The sequence below is a fragment of the Euprymna scolopes genome, chromosome 21 (genome assembly GCF_053919585.1).
Source record: "Euprymna scolopes isolate OS-2025 chromosome 21, ASM5391958v1, whole genome shotgun sequence".
Taxonomy (NCBI): domain Eukaryota; kingdom Metazoa; phylum Mollusca; class Cephalopoda; order Sepiida; family Sepiolidae; genus Euprymna; species Euprymna scolopes.
This window is the reverse complement of record NC_136502.1, coordinates 115091093-115103365: the sequence shown is the minus strand read 5'-3', so window position 1 is coordinate 115103365 and position 12273 is coordinate 115091093. Positions and strand designations below refer to the sequence as shown.

At 32.0% G+C, this 12273-nt stretch overlaps 1 protein-coding gene and 1 pseudogene across 1 annotated transcript in view; both read left to right on the top strand.

The window, feature by feature from the left end:
* Positions 1 to 12273, top strand: part of LOC145242665 (protocadherin gamma-A4-like) — a 423021-nt gene that overhangs the window by 156434 nt on the left and 254314 nt on the right. The window lies entirely within an intron of this gene.
* On the top strand, positions 7584 to 7700 carry LOC145243082 (5S ribosomal RNA; annotated as a pseudogene).

The window sequence follows — 12273 nt, the reverse complement described above, 5'->3', positions numbered from 1 at the left end:
CTCTGTACGACATCCGGATAGCTCTCACTGAGCGGTCTATACTTGCTGCTTATATGGCTAATGGATAAGTTCATCTTAGTGATTATAAGGGTGTGTATATCCCCACAATAATATATATATATTTTAAAAAATTATGTAAATACAGTCATATCTTGCTACGATGTACAGACCGTTTCAATCATATTAGATATCATCAGGCAAGAAAAATTAAGGCACAAAAACTGAAAAGGTTCGACGTCTTTTCAAATTTTGAGGAGAGAAAATTCGCCATGAGTGGCGATGGGCGAAATTCAATTATTTTCAATTTTTGGATATCTTGTCATCTAAAAACTATATATATAGTTCAACTGAGTATACAGCGTTTTCTCCCCCCCCCATTTGTCAGAAACATCGCTCATTTGTTGATACAGTAATCGACGTTTAATCTTTATTGTTCAAAGGCTTTTCTAAGATAACTGATGTTAAGAAAAAAGCAAAAGTTAAAATTTGGAATATGTGTATGATGCTGAAATAATTTTATTTTTTATGCGGAAATAATTTTATTTTTTTATGCGGAAATAATTTTATTTTTTATGCAGAAATAATTTTATTTTTTATGCGGAAATAATTTTATTTTTTTATGCAGAATTAATTTTATTTTTTATGCGGAAATAATTTTATTTTTATGCAGAAATAATTTTATTTTTTATGCAGAAATAATTTTATTTTTTATGCGGAAATAATTTTATTTTTTATGCAGAAATGATTTTATTTTTTTATGCGGAAATAATTTTATTTTTTATGCAGAAATAATTTTATTTTTTATGCGGAAATAATTTTATTTTTTATGCGGAAATAATTTTATTTTTTATGCGGAAATAATTTTATTTTCTAATGCAGAAATGATTTTATTTTTTATACGGAAATAATTTTATTTTTTTATGCGGAAATAATTTTATTTTTTTATGCGGAAATAATTTTATTTATTTATGTGGAAATGATTTTATTTTTTATACAGAAATAATTTTATTTTTGTATGCGGAAATAATTTTATTTTTTTTATGTGGAAAGAATTTTTTTTTATATGGAAAGAATTTTTTAAAATAAAACCCAAACAAACAAGACGTTGAAATTCGAAATATGTGGTGTATGAAGTAAAACGAATCTTTGTTTTTGAAGATATTTTTAATATAGATTTTAACAGGAAGTTGGAAGTGTGATATTTGGTATATGAAGTAATCGATACTTGCTAAATATCGATTACTGCCGCGCAGTAGGATAGCAGGATTGATCTTGATGAGAAAGAGAGAGAGAGAGAGAGAGAGAGAGAGAGAGAGAGAGAGAGAGAGAGAGAGAGAGAGAGAGAGCAAAACGAACACATGTTCATGCTTGGTAAATTTACAGAGATAAAAACCCGGATGTCTCCAGAAGCTGTATGTCATGTGACACTAGAGGTTATCTTCCCTTTTTATTATTTAAAATGTTACAGGAAGGTACAAAATCAGTTGCAGAAGACATTGCATTTAGTACTTGTGTTAGGGTTTATGACTAGTGCTAATTGAAGAGGTCTTAGTTGATGTTTATTTAGAATAACTTTAATGTGTTGGTTTAGATTTAAGCAATGGTCATGTTCTAATATATAAGAAAATAGTGCATTTAGGGAATTGTTATTTTTATATCTCTTATGCTCATCCGGGTTTTTCATAAATCCTATTCGAGCATTCTAACAATACCAACCAGAGTGCTGGTTCTCTTTACCTTCCAACCTTGTGCAACATCTTTCTGAAAAGCAAGTAAACCTAACTAAGCATCCATCCTGCAGGCAGTGTAATATTAAAGACAAATTTAAATCAGATAATTTATTGTGCGATATTGATTTACTCTATATCAGGTGTCGGTGAATTTTTCCAGAGACTGTGATGTTGATCAACTCCATATCAGAGACTGAATAGAGTTATAACTAAGTATTGTGGTAATGATGATGCTAGTCGTTGGGTGCAGCCATAGACGCAGTATCAGAGGCAGGCTTTCTATAACATACTATTTTTATACTTTTGTAAACACACTCTTATAAATATACCACCATGTTGCATTAATTATTATCAGCCATTCAAAATCACAACACTGGCGACGAGGATTCGAAACTTACATCCCACAAAACTGGAGGCAAGATACTCGGACTTATTTGGACCAGCATTTTACTTTTCTGAACGCATATCGCACCACTCAAGTGATTTGGATTTATTTGGACACGAAAATAACTTGGACTTATGCTGCACGTGACACTGGCAATAAAAATTCGGATTTCTGATATCGACAAAATTTGCTCTGCAGTCGTTGATAATACTGCATGTGTTTGAAGGTAAAGGATAGTATAAAAGTTGTAGGAGATAATTAAATTGGATTTATTAATACTTTGTTTACGACAAACTTTAAAGACACTAAATGAAACATGCATGAAACATAGACTAGACATACAATTAAATACATTGTCCGTCTACCACGGAGAAATGCACAAAATTATTTCTAAAAAAGGTAAAACTTGTATATAGTAAGCATGAGGCAAAATTAAAAAAAAAACAAAAAACATTTCTTATGTAGTTTAAGGACCGCTTTTTGCATATGTCGTCAATGAGCAAATGAAAATGAATTCTAAACTTAATTCTTGGCCATATGTCCCCAGCCTTCTTTCGACACTTTTTTTCATAGTCAGTAATTCTTTTGTTACAAGAAAGTCACTATTTATCAAGGCCCAGAAGTCACTCGAGGATAATGGTTAATGAATGAACATTGTGATAACCGGTAACGGTAGAAATTGGGTAGAAATTGATTGTTTACAAGAACGGCTCAACAAAAATTTGTTTAGGTTGGACTTGAAAACGACCATGTTATAGTCAGTTGGGAAGGAAGAAACCCAGTGTTATTATGTTCTATAGATGGGCATCTCTAGAAAAGAAGCTTTATTCATGGAATTTCCGTTTAGTTTTAGGTACAGATAGAGAGTAAGATAAATTGTTGACAGTGGTTGTAGCTAGATGAGTGTTTGCCGTAAAAATTTTACAGGGGAAGACCATTGATTGAAGCTCAGTTGAGCACCTGCCATCAAAATAAAGATAGTATAGAGAAAACCGAGCCGGTTTTGGACCTAGCCGAATCCCAGATGTGGTAAGAGTACTCCATTTTAGGATTTATTTGTCTCTTATACAGGCAGAGGATCAAGTCGAGAGTAAAATACTTTCTGAAGTAGTAGAATGATCCAATCATATTCCCGTCTACTTTGGTAACAGATTTAATGATTTTATAAGTGAAAGTCCATCCCAGATGTTTGTCAAGGCAGGATACTTGTGCAAGACAAGAGTCATTCATTCCAATTGGGGTCAAGTGGAGATATGAGCATTGGTGGTGAAAAGATAGAAGTTCGGTTTTGGACACATTAAAATGAACCAGCCACCTTTTTCCCCATTGCATCATATGCTCAAGGTGAGAAGAGAGAGAATTGGAAAGATCTTGGTCATTGTCGGCCTTTTGTGTGTCAACATAGATGGTAGTATCATCTACATGTATGCCAATGAATGATATAGGAATGTGATTTGTGAGATTATTAATGAAAATCGGGAAGAGAGTTAGGCTCAGAATAGAACCCTGAGACACGCCATTCATAAAAGAAGACAATTCTTGTTGATTATTAATTCTTTTTAAAGAATTAAAATATTTAATATTCTATTTTACAAAGATTAGAGACATGTGAGTGGAAAATTTGAATTCCGTGGCGTGTTACCAAAATTCTTTCTGTATTCTTCTGAAATTCAAACAAGAAAACAAAGAAGAAAAAAAAAGAGATTTTATTTTGAATTTTTGAGATGAGAATTAATACTTTGTATTTTTCATATTATTTGGACTACTGTTCTCATCTTGAGTGTTATTTTCACAACGTTTCGGCTGGTTCAACTTCTAGCCTTCTTCAGGTATATGTTGTCGAACTTGGGAACCTTTCTATTAAACTCTACTATCTGCAAGGAATTTTGAACAGAAATCTTTTATTCAATCCACGGAGGTAGCATGTTCTCACTCCATCAGCCATGACTGGATAGAAGTCTTAAGTAATTGGCAAATATTTTAGTGTCACCCGCACTGAGGATTGAACCTTCAACCTCCAAAACAGTGTAACTTATAACTGAATTTTATATAAAAGTCAGGTACGTTCAAGCATGGAGTACTGTTGCCAAATTTGGGCAGGAGCTGATAGAAGCAATTTATCTTGTCATGACAGAGTACAAAATAGATTTCATAGCCTAGTGGGGGATGCCCTTTTCTCTTCCCTGCAACCTCTTTCCCACAGAAGAGATGTTGCGAGCCTGTCTCTGAGCTTCAATCTACGGTCCCCACTCTCGTCAAACTTTCACAAAAAACATTTGTCTAGTCAAAACCACTATCAATAATTTCCCACACTCTTTATCTGTGCCAAAACCTAAATGTAGATTTCATGAACAAAGCTTCTTTTTTAGAACTGCATGCCAGTGGAACTCTCTTCCGTTTGCCTGCTTTCCAGCTGACTATAATCAAGTCCAACGTAAACAACTTCTTGATGAACCATCCCCCTAAGTAATCCAATTTACAAAATTTCCACTACTTATGTATATTCATTAACCCTTATCCTCGAGTGGCCCCCGGGCCTTGATAAGTGGTAACTCTTTTGTAAAAAAAAAAGAAAAAAAAAGTATTTTATCCATTTTCTTAAATAACAATTGCATTGGCTCAGCATTTCAGCACCTTCCGGCATTTTACATAAATTGCCCGGAAAAGTCTGATGATAGCATGGTTCTTATGCTGCATGGATACTGAATTTCCATTTATTAATTGTTTGTTTATGACAAAATACAAAGACAGTTAATAATGCATGTTATGAATTAAACAAAGAATTATATACATTGTTCCCATAAATAGGTTATATATGGCATAATCACTTTGACACACCAGTTCTCGTTAGATGATCGTAGTTAAGCACGTTGAGCCTGGTCAGTGCCTTATGAGTGACCAATTTGGGAATACTAGGCGCTGTATGTAGGAGGACATCGATACCTCCCCGCACAAGTTGCAAAAACACAACATCTTCAGCTCCTCTTGACAGGATATACATGCGACTGGGGACCGCTTGTGAATTTCAAACTCCCATGAAACTTCCTCCTTCAGAGGAAGCCAGTTAAACCTGCCTTGGGTTATTGCCCTAGTTTCGTTTCATAAATAGACGAATACAAAAAGTAATTCTGAAGAAGGTAAAAAGTGTATGTGTTTAGCACGATAAAAAAAAAGCTTGATTTTTTTCATGGTGTCTTTTTTATTTAAAGACATGCCCAAGGGCCAGTTCAATCTATAGTTAGTCAGAGAGCAAACGAGAAAAAAAGGAGGTTTTAATTCTTAACCAGAAAATTTCACACAAGGAGTCTATGCTTTTTTTTTTTTTTTTAATTTTTACCAAGGAAGATAACTCTTATCTAGAGATCTGTTTCTCACCAAAAGAGATAACTTTGGTTTTGACATTCAGGTATCTAACGTTTATGTAGCATTTATCTACCTTGTCTTCATCATCGTCAAAATCTTTATTTTTTTAACACTTCGGTTGTAAACAGCACCACACAAATATTGTTTGATAATTTCCAAATCTTTCATTGTTATTTTGATCAGAGAAAACATTATTTTACTCTTAATAGTATTCACTATTTGAATGTGTGCTTAACGCCTGGGGTGAGAAAATGTGTTGATAGCACTTGTATGATAGTTCGTCTATAATCCATCTAGAAAAAGAGAAAGAACAACTACTCTCCTTTCGAGTTGTGGGCCATTGTAGTTTTAGAAGAGAAATGTTGGTCCAAACAAAATGCCGTTATCGATCCACCTTTGAATCATAAAACCATGCAGATAAAGACGAAGAATAGTTTTTGGTAGGTAGCCAATCCGAAAGAAATTTTGAATCGGATATCAGAGTTCCTTCCAGTGTGAAGACGAAAAGTTATGTGCAGGAATTCTTAAGAGATTCAGTCTATTTTATGGAATGATTCCAGTTTCTGATTAGTTGGTAGCAGAGTGTGGTTCCATCCGATTGGTCAATTTTCACCCTTATTTATAAATAGAACCTTCTAATTTTTTTGTAATCATACCCTTATTTAGCAGTATTTCCCATATGACGTCACAACAATTCGAAGAAAACTCTCTTTTCAATCTGCAGCATTTGTTGCTGTTTTTAAAGTGCATTATAAGAGACTAGCATGGCTTCCTGATCGTTTCAGGTAAAAATGGTATCTAGTTCTATTAAAATTTCTATCTCTCTCTATCCGTATCTCTATATTATTTCTGTAACCCTTTCTTCCTCCTTCACTCAGCCCATTCCTCTCTACTGGACCTACACATACACAACTCTCCTTTATATAATTCCATGAATAATAAGTTGACATTTTTTTTCAACTCAATACATAATAACACACACACACACACACACACACACACACACGCACACGCACACACACACACACACACACAAACACACACACACACACAAACACACACACACACACACAAAACGACTCCTCTGCCGAAATCTGACCCCCAGAGAATGAATAATTATTTTTTAAATTTTTGATATTATTCATCCGGGGGTGGGAGATATTGATCAAGAAAAGATGACATTTGTGAGTAATTGTTGTGTATTATTTTACTTTTAGCTGGACATACAAATATACACACAGACAACTGACATTGTTAACTGGCCACAAAGGGACATAGACATACTAGATACTAAAACACCAAAAATGTTGACTGTTCAGAATAACATACAATAACCAGCGTCTGCCTAGACTGTATCTTCCCAGAGTAGCAGGAGGTATAGGTCTCTCAGAGATTGACCATCAGCATCATGCCACTATCATGCCATTATCGTGCCACTATCATGCCATTATCGTGCCATTATCGTGAGTGCTGGACAATGTCTGATCAGCTCCCAAAATCTAAACCTCAAAATGGTTCATCTACATCATGAAACAAGAGTCAGCAAAACAATCTCCATCACAAACCGATAAAATATTTTAAACAAGACTGTTTTACAAATGAGAATCAGAAAATATCTCTGCTATGGAAATAGACCAACAGAGTCGCCAAAAGTACACTAAGATTTTCCATTGCAAAAATGGTACTTGTACAGTTTAATCAAGACATTAAAAAATGAAAATATCGAAAAAGGTTATATTGTATGTATCCGTTTTGGACTGAAGATCTTTGAAAAAAAATATCACTTAATTTGATCGAGTAGTTTTTTTGTTTTTTGTTTTTTTTTTACAGTGGAAAAACACGTTTTTATGACAGCACATTGAAGGTAGAAGGTAGCCATCTTGGAATTTTTTGACCACCTCACGGGGAGATAACTCAGTTTAAAGCGCCGACAATCTCTCCCCATCTTTAATACTAGCTTTTCTCCTTAAAAATCGAACCTTTTGCTCGGTATTATGACAAATTGCTTTTTTTTTTTTAAGTAAAAAAAAAAAACTACTTGATGAAATTAAATGAATTTTTTTTTTTTTTGACAACTTCATTCCATAACGAATATGTACAATATAATATACGGCATAATCACGTTGACACACCGGTTCTCGTCAGATCACCGAAGTTAAGCAACGTTGAGCCTGGCTAGTACCAGATGGGTGACCATTTGGGAATTCTAGGCGCTGTATGTGCTCTCCGCTTATCTCGGCATTGTTTCCAGTTGTCTTGTACTTCAACTTGCCACTGGTATGCAACAATGTTGACTCAGGAGAGGCGTGGTTGGAGATTGCGCAACTCTTGCCACACAAATTTCACGCTCAGGCACCCTTACAGTGGATATCCATAGTCTGTCAAGACTGAAGGAAGCCTTTATGTACAATATAAACGTTTTTCGATATTTTTTCATTTTTTATATGTCTTGATTGAACTGTACAAGTACCCCAAAAATCGTAAGAATTGTCCAACCAACTGCATGCCAAATATTTTCTGGATTATTTCACACAGGACTAGAAAAGATAAGGAAAGTTATATCGACTGGCTAAAAAGAAGATGGTTCTAGTATGATCAAGAGAGGATTATAAGGGCTGCTCAATCAAAGCATGATGACCAAGAAGATGTGTAGTCTCGGCAATGACAACAAATGCTTGTTCTGCCCTATAAAAGTAGAGATTGTGATGCATCTAATACTGTAAGGAGATGACTACTATAAAATGCAACACTATTGAGTGTGTAAATATCTCCATTAGACGACCTGTAAAAAGTTGAATATCAAGTGCAGCAACAAGTCCTGGGAACATGTCTACCAGCAAAGAACAGTAGTAAATAAGTCATACACCATCATCTATGACGATGCAATTCTTATAATTATGTACCTTGAAAACGGAGCTATTAAACGTGACATAGCGATATTGGGCAAGAAAGAGGAAGAAACAACCATAGTAAAAGTTAGTTTTTCATTATTATTTTTATTTTTCATTATATTTTTTCATTATTATTTTTTCAAAATTTTTTTCATTATTATTTTTTCCATAATTTTTTCATTATTATTATTTTCATAATTTTTTCATTATATTTTTCATTATTATTTCTTCAAAATTTTTTTCATTATATTTTTTCATAATTATTTTTTCAAAATTTTTTTCATTATTATTTTTTCCATAATTTTTTCATTATTATTATTTTCATAATTGTTTTAATTATATTTTTTCATTATTATTTTTTTCATTATAATTTTTTCCATAAGTTTTTCATTATAATATTTTTCATAATTTTTTCATTATAATTTTTTTCAGTATTATTTTTCCATTATTATTTTTTGTTCTTATTTTTTTTCAGTATTGTTTTTCATTATAATTTTTCATTATAATTTTTCATTATAATTTTTCATTATTTTTTTTCATTATAATTATTCCGTTATTATTTTTAATTATTATCAGTTTTAATTATTATTTTTATTATAATCTTTTTCATTATAATATTTTTCATTATAATTTTATTCATTATTATTTTTAATTATTATTTTTATTATAATCTTTTTCATTATATTTTTTATTAGAATTTCATTAATTATTATTTTTAATTATTATTTTTATTATAATCTTTTTCATTATATTTTTTATTATAATTTTATTCATTATTATTTTAATTATTATTTGCATTATTATATATTTCATTATAATTTTATTCATTATTATTCTTTCATTATATTTTTCATTATAATCTTTTTAATCTTTTTCATTATATTTTTCATTATAATCTTTCTCAGTATATTTTTTCATTATATTTTTATTCATTATTATTTTTTCATTATATTTTTCATTATAATCGTTTTCATTATATTTTTTCATTATAATTTTATTCATTATTATTTTTAATTATTATTTTTATTATAATCTTTTTCATTATATTTTTCATTATAATTTTATTCATTAATATTTTTGCATTATATTTTTCATTATAATCTTTTTTATTATATTTTGATTATAATCTTTTTCATTTTTTTTTTTCATTATATTTTTATTCATTAATATTTTTTCATTATATTTTTCATTATAATCTTTTTCATATATTTTTATTCATTAATATTTTTGCATTATATTTTTCATTATAATCTTTTTTATTATATTTTCATTATAATCTTTTTCATTTTTTTTTTTCATTATATTTTTATTCATTAATATTTTTTCATTATATTTTTCATTATAATCTTTTTCATTATATTTTTTCATTATAATTTTATTCATTATTATTTTTTCATTATTATTTTATTCATTATTATTTTTTCATCATTTTTTTTTGCATATTGTTTGTTTTCATATTTAACTTTAAGATTAATAAAATTTTTCGATAACAAAGATGGGAAAGTCGAAAGTAGACATTTTGTTTACTTTTGGAAACCCTAACCCTAACCTCCTACACTCCTGATTCTTTTATTTTGTCATTTAGTCCTCATATCCCATGAGCGATGTTTCTGACAAAGGGAAAAGAATTGCTGTTTCTGGGTCAGAATTTATGAAGTGGTTTTATATTGTCATAAACTTGTTGCAATATTTTTCATATAATTTAAACGTATGAATAAATAAAATTGAAAAGTTCTATTAAGACACTTAACGACACTGGCAATAGAAACTGACCAATCAAATGGACTCTGGAATTCCCCTCCCAGTCTCTTGCTTCCCTGACTGTAGTGATATGTAAAAGTTTAATGTACTGTGAACTACATCTCATTGCTGAACTCCCTACATGGTGTCCCCGTAGATATGGTCCAAAATAGTAACCCCTTGTGTGTGTGTGTGTGTGAACCGGCACTAACTCTATTTGGGTGTAACTGGCTTCCTTCGAAGGAGAAAGTTCCATGGGAATATGAAATTCACAATCGGTCCTCAATCGTATATATATAACCCCATTAGGTGTGATGACGAGGTTAGGTTTTTGTAGCTCTTGTAGGGAGGTGTCGACGTCCTCCTACATACAGCGCCTGGAATTCCCAAATGGGTCACCCATTTTAGTAATGACCAGGCTCAACGTTGCTTAACTTCGGTGTCAACGTGATTATGCCATATATGTAACCCTTTGTCTAAGTGGCATTGTGCTTTGTTTGGTGAATAAGAGTTTTAAAAGAAAGATGTCTTTATTTTTTGTCTTATTTTATCTCTTCCTCTGCTTAAGACAAGAGAGATGATTAATGCATGGCTAGATAACTGTTAGTCCAGAACGGATAACTGACAGACGAAACGAATGATATATGGTTTCAGAAAAGACGGCCACCAGAGCAACTCATTTCTCTTGCAGGACTCGATGTACATAACACGCGGTCGTTTCTGGTATTATTGGATGGACAGCATTTCCGTTGGGTCCAAATGAGCCAATAACAGATAACCCCCCCCCCCTCACACACACACAAAAAAGGTGAATATTTGCAAGCCATCTTTTCCCTTGTTACTCGACTCACAAACAGAATTCAAACCTGTTCAACCAGCCATGGCTGGCATATTTACTTTTTTTTTCTGCCTTTATTTTTCTTCTTTTTGTTTTTCTTTCTTTATTTCTTCAAGATTTTCCCTCCTCCCACTCTCTTGTCTTGTCTGTTCTAATAAAATAGTGTAAATCTTATGTCATACTTGGTTTCGAATAAAATAATGCAAATCCCTGAGCGTGGTCAGTTTCTTTCTTCTTCTTTTTCCTTCTCCTCTCCTGTCCAACCATTAGAAGTCTCTAAATCATAGTTAATTCTGCAGAGAGGCTCAAGACGTCGGATTTTCCTTCATAGAACTTCTGTATTAAGGGACAGTTTAGAAATAGATAGGTCTATGAATCGATTCCAATAATACCTCTACTATTAAATAAAAGAAACTTTGTGTGTGTGTGTGTGTATGTGTGTGTGTGTGTGTGTGTGTGTACACGCGTGCACGTTCATTCCATACGGATTCTGAAACGACTGGGCTGATTTTTATGAAATTTCACAAGTGTACTTTATGTATCTGGCGGTGTTCTTAGATAGATTTGTATCGGAATGTCTTTGATAAGTATCGATTATCGATTATCAAAAAAATGTGATGACAAGAAGGAACAAGCGATTTTGACATCAGCCTACTATCACAAGTGCATTTGGGAAGTTTTATCACCGCACAAGCAGAAACGCCAGGCATATAAAATCAACAGTAGATTCTTTGATATAACAGGGGTGCGTTCGCAATGAATGTTTCTGTTTAGAGCACAATGGAAGCATGATACTTGACTTTTACATTTTAAAATTTAATTCAAGCCATTATATATATAAAAAAATAATTTTATAAAATCAACAGTAGGTTCTCTACAGTGCAATGTAAACTACAATGTATTGTGAATTAAGTCAGTGCAGGGAAGCATGTGCAGCTTCCTCCTGGTACACAAGCGTGGGTCCCCAACTAGAGCAGGTAATTAATCAATTTGATTGAAAAATGAGTTATTTCACTGATTTTAACGACAATAAAGATATGGGGGTGTGAAACATTCGTTGATCATCATTCAATCCCAGACAACGTCGGGCCTCCCTGTTAGTATTAAACTAGAAAAATATCCATCTCAGGACGGGTAAAATAAATTTCCTTTAAACAAAATCGTTTTGCATCTTCTTATATCTCCTTACAAAGATTAAAATCAAGATATAATGATGCTAAACCTTATTTCTAGAATCCTTATCCTAATGCTGATCAAAATCCATTACATTATTTTGATTCTAAAAATGTTTAAAATTTAAGGCTTGAATTTAAGGGGTCTTAAGAA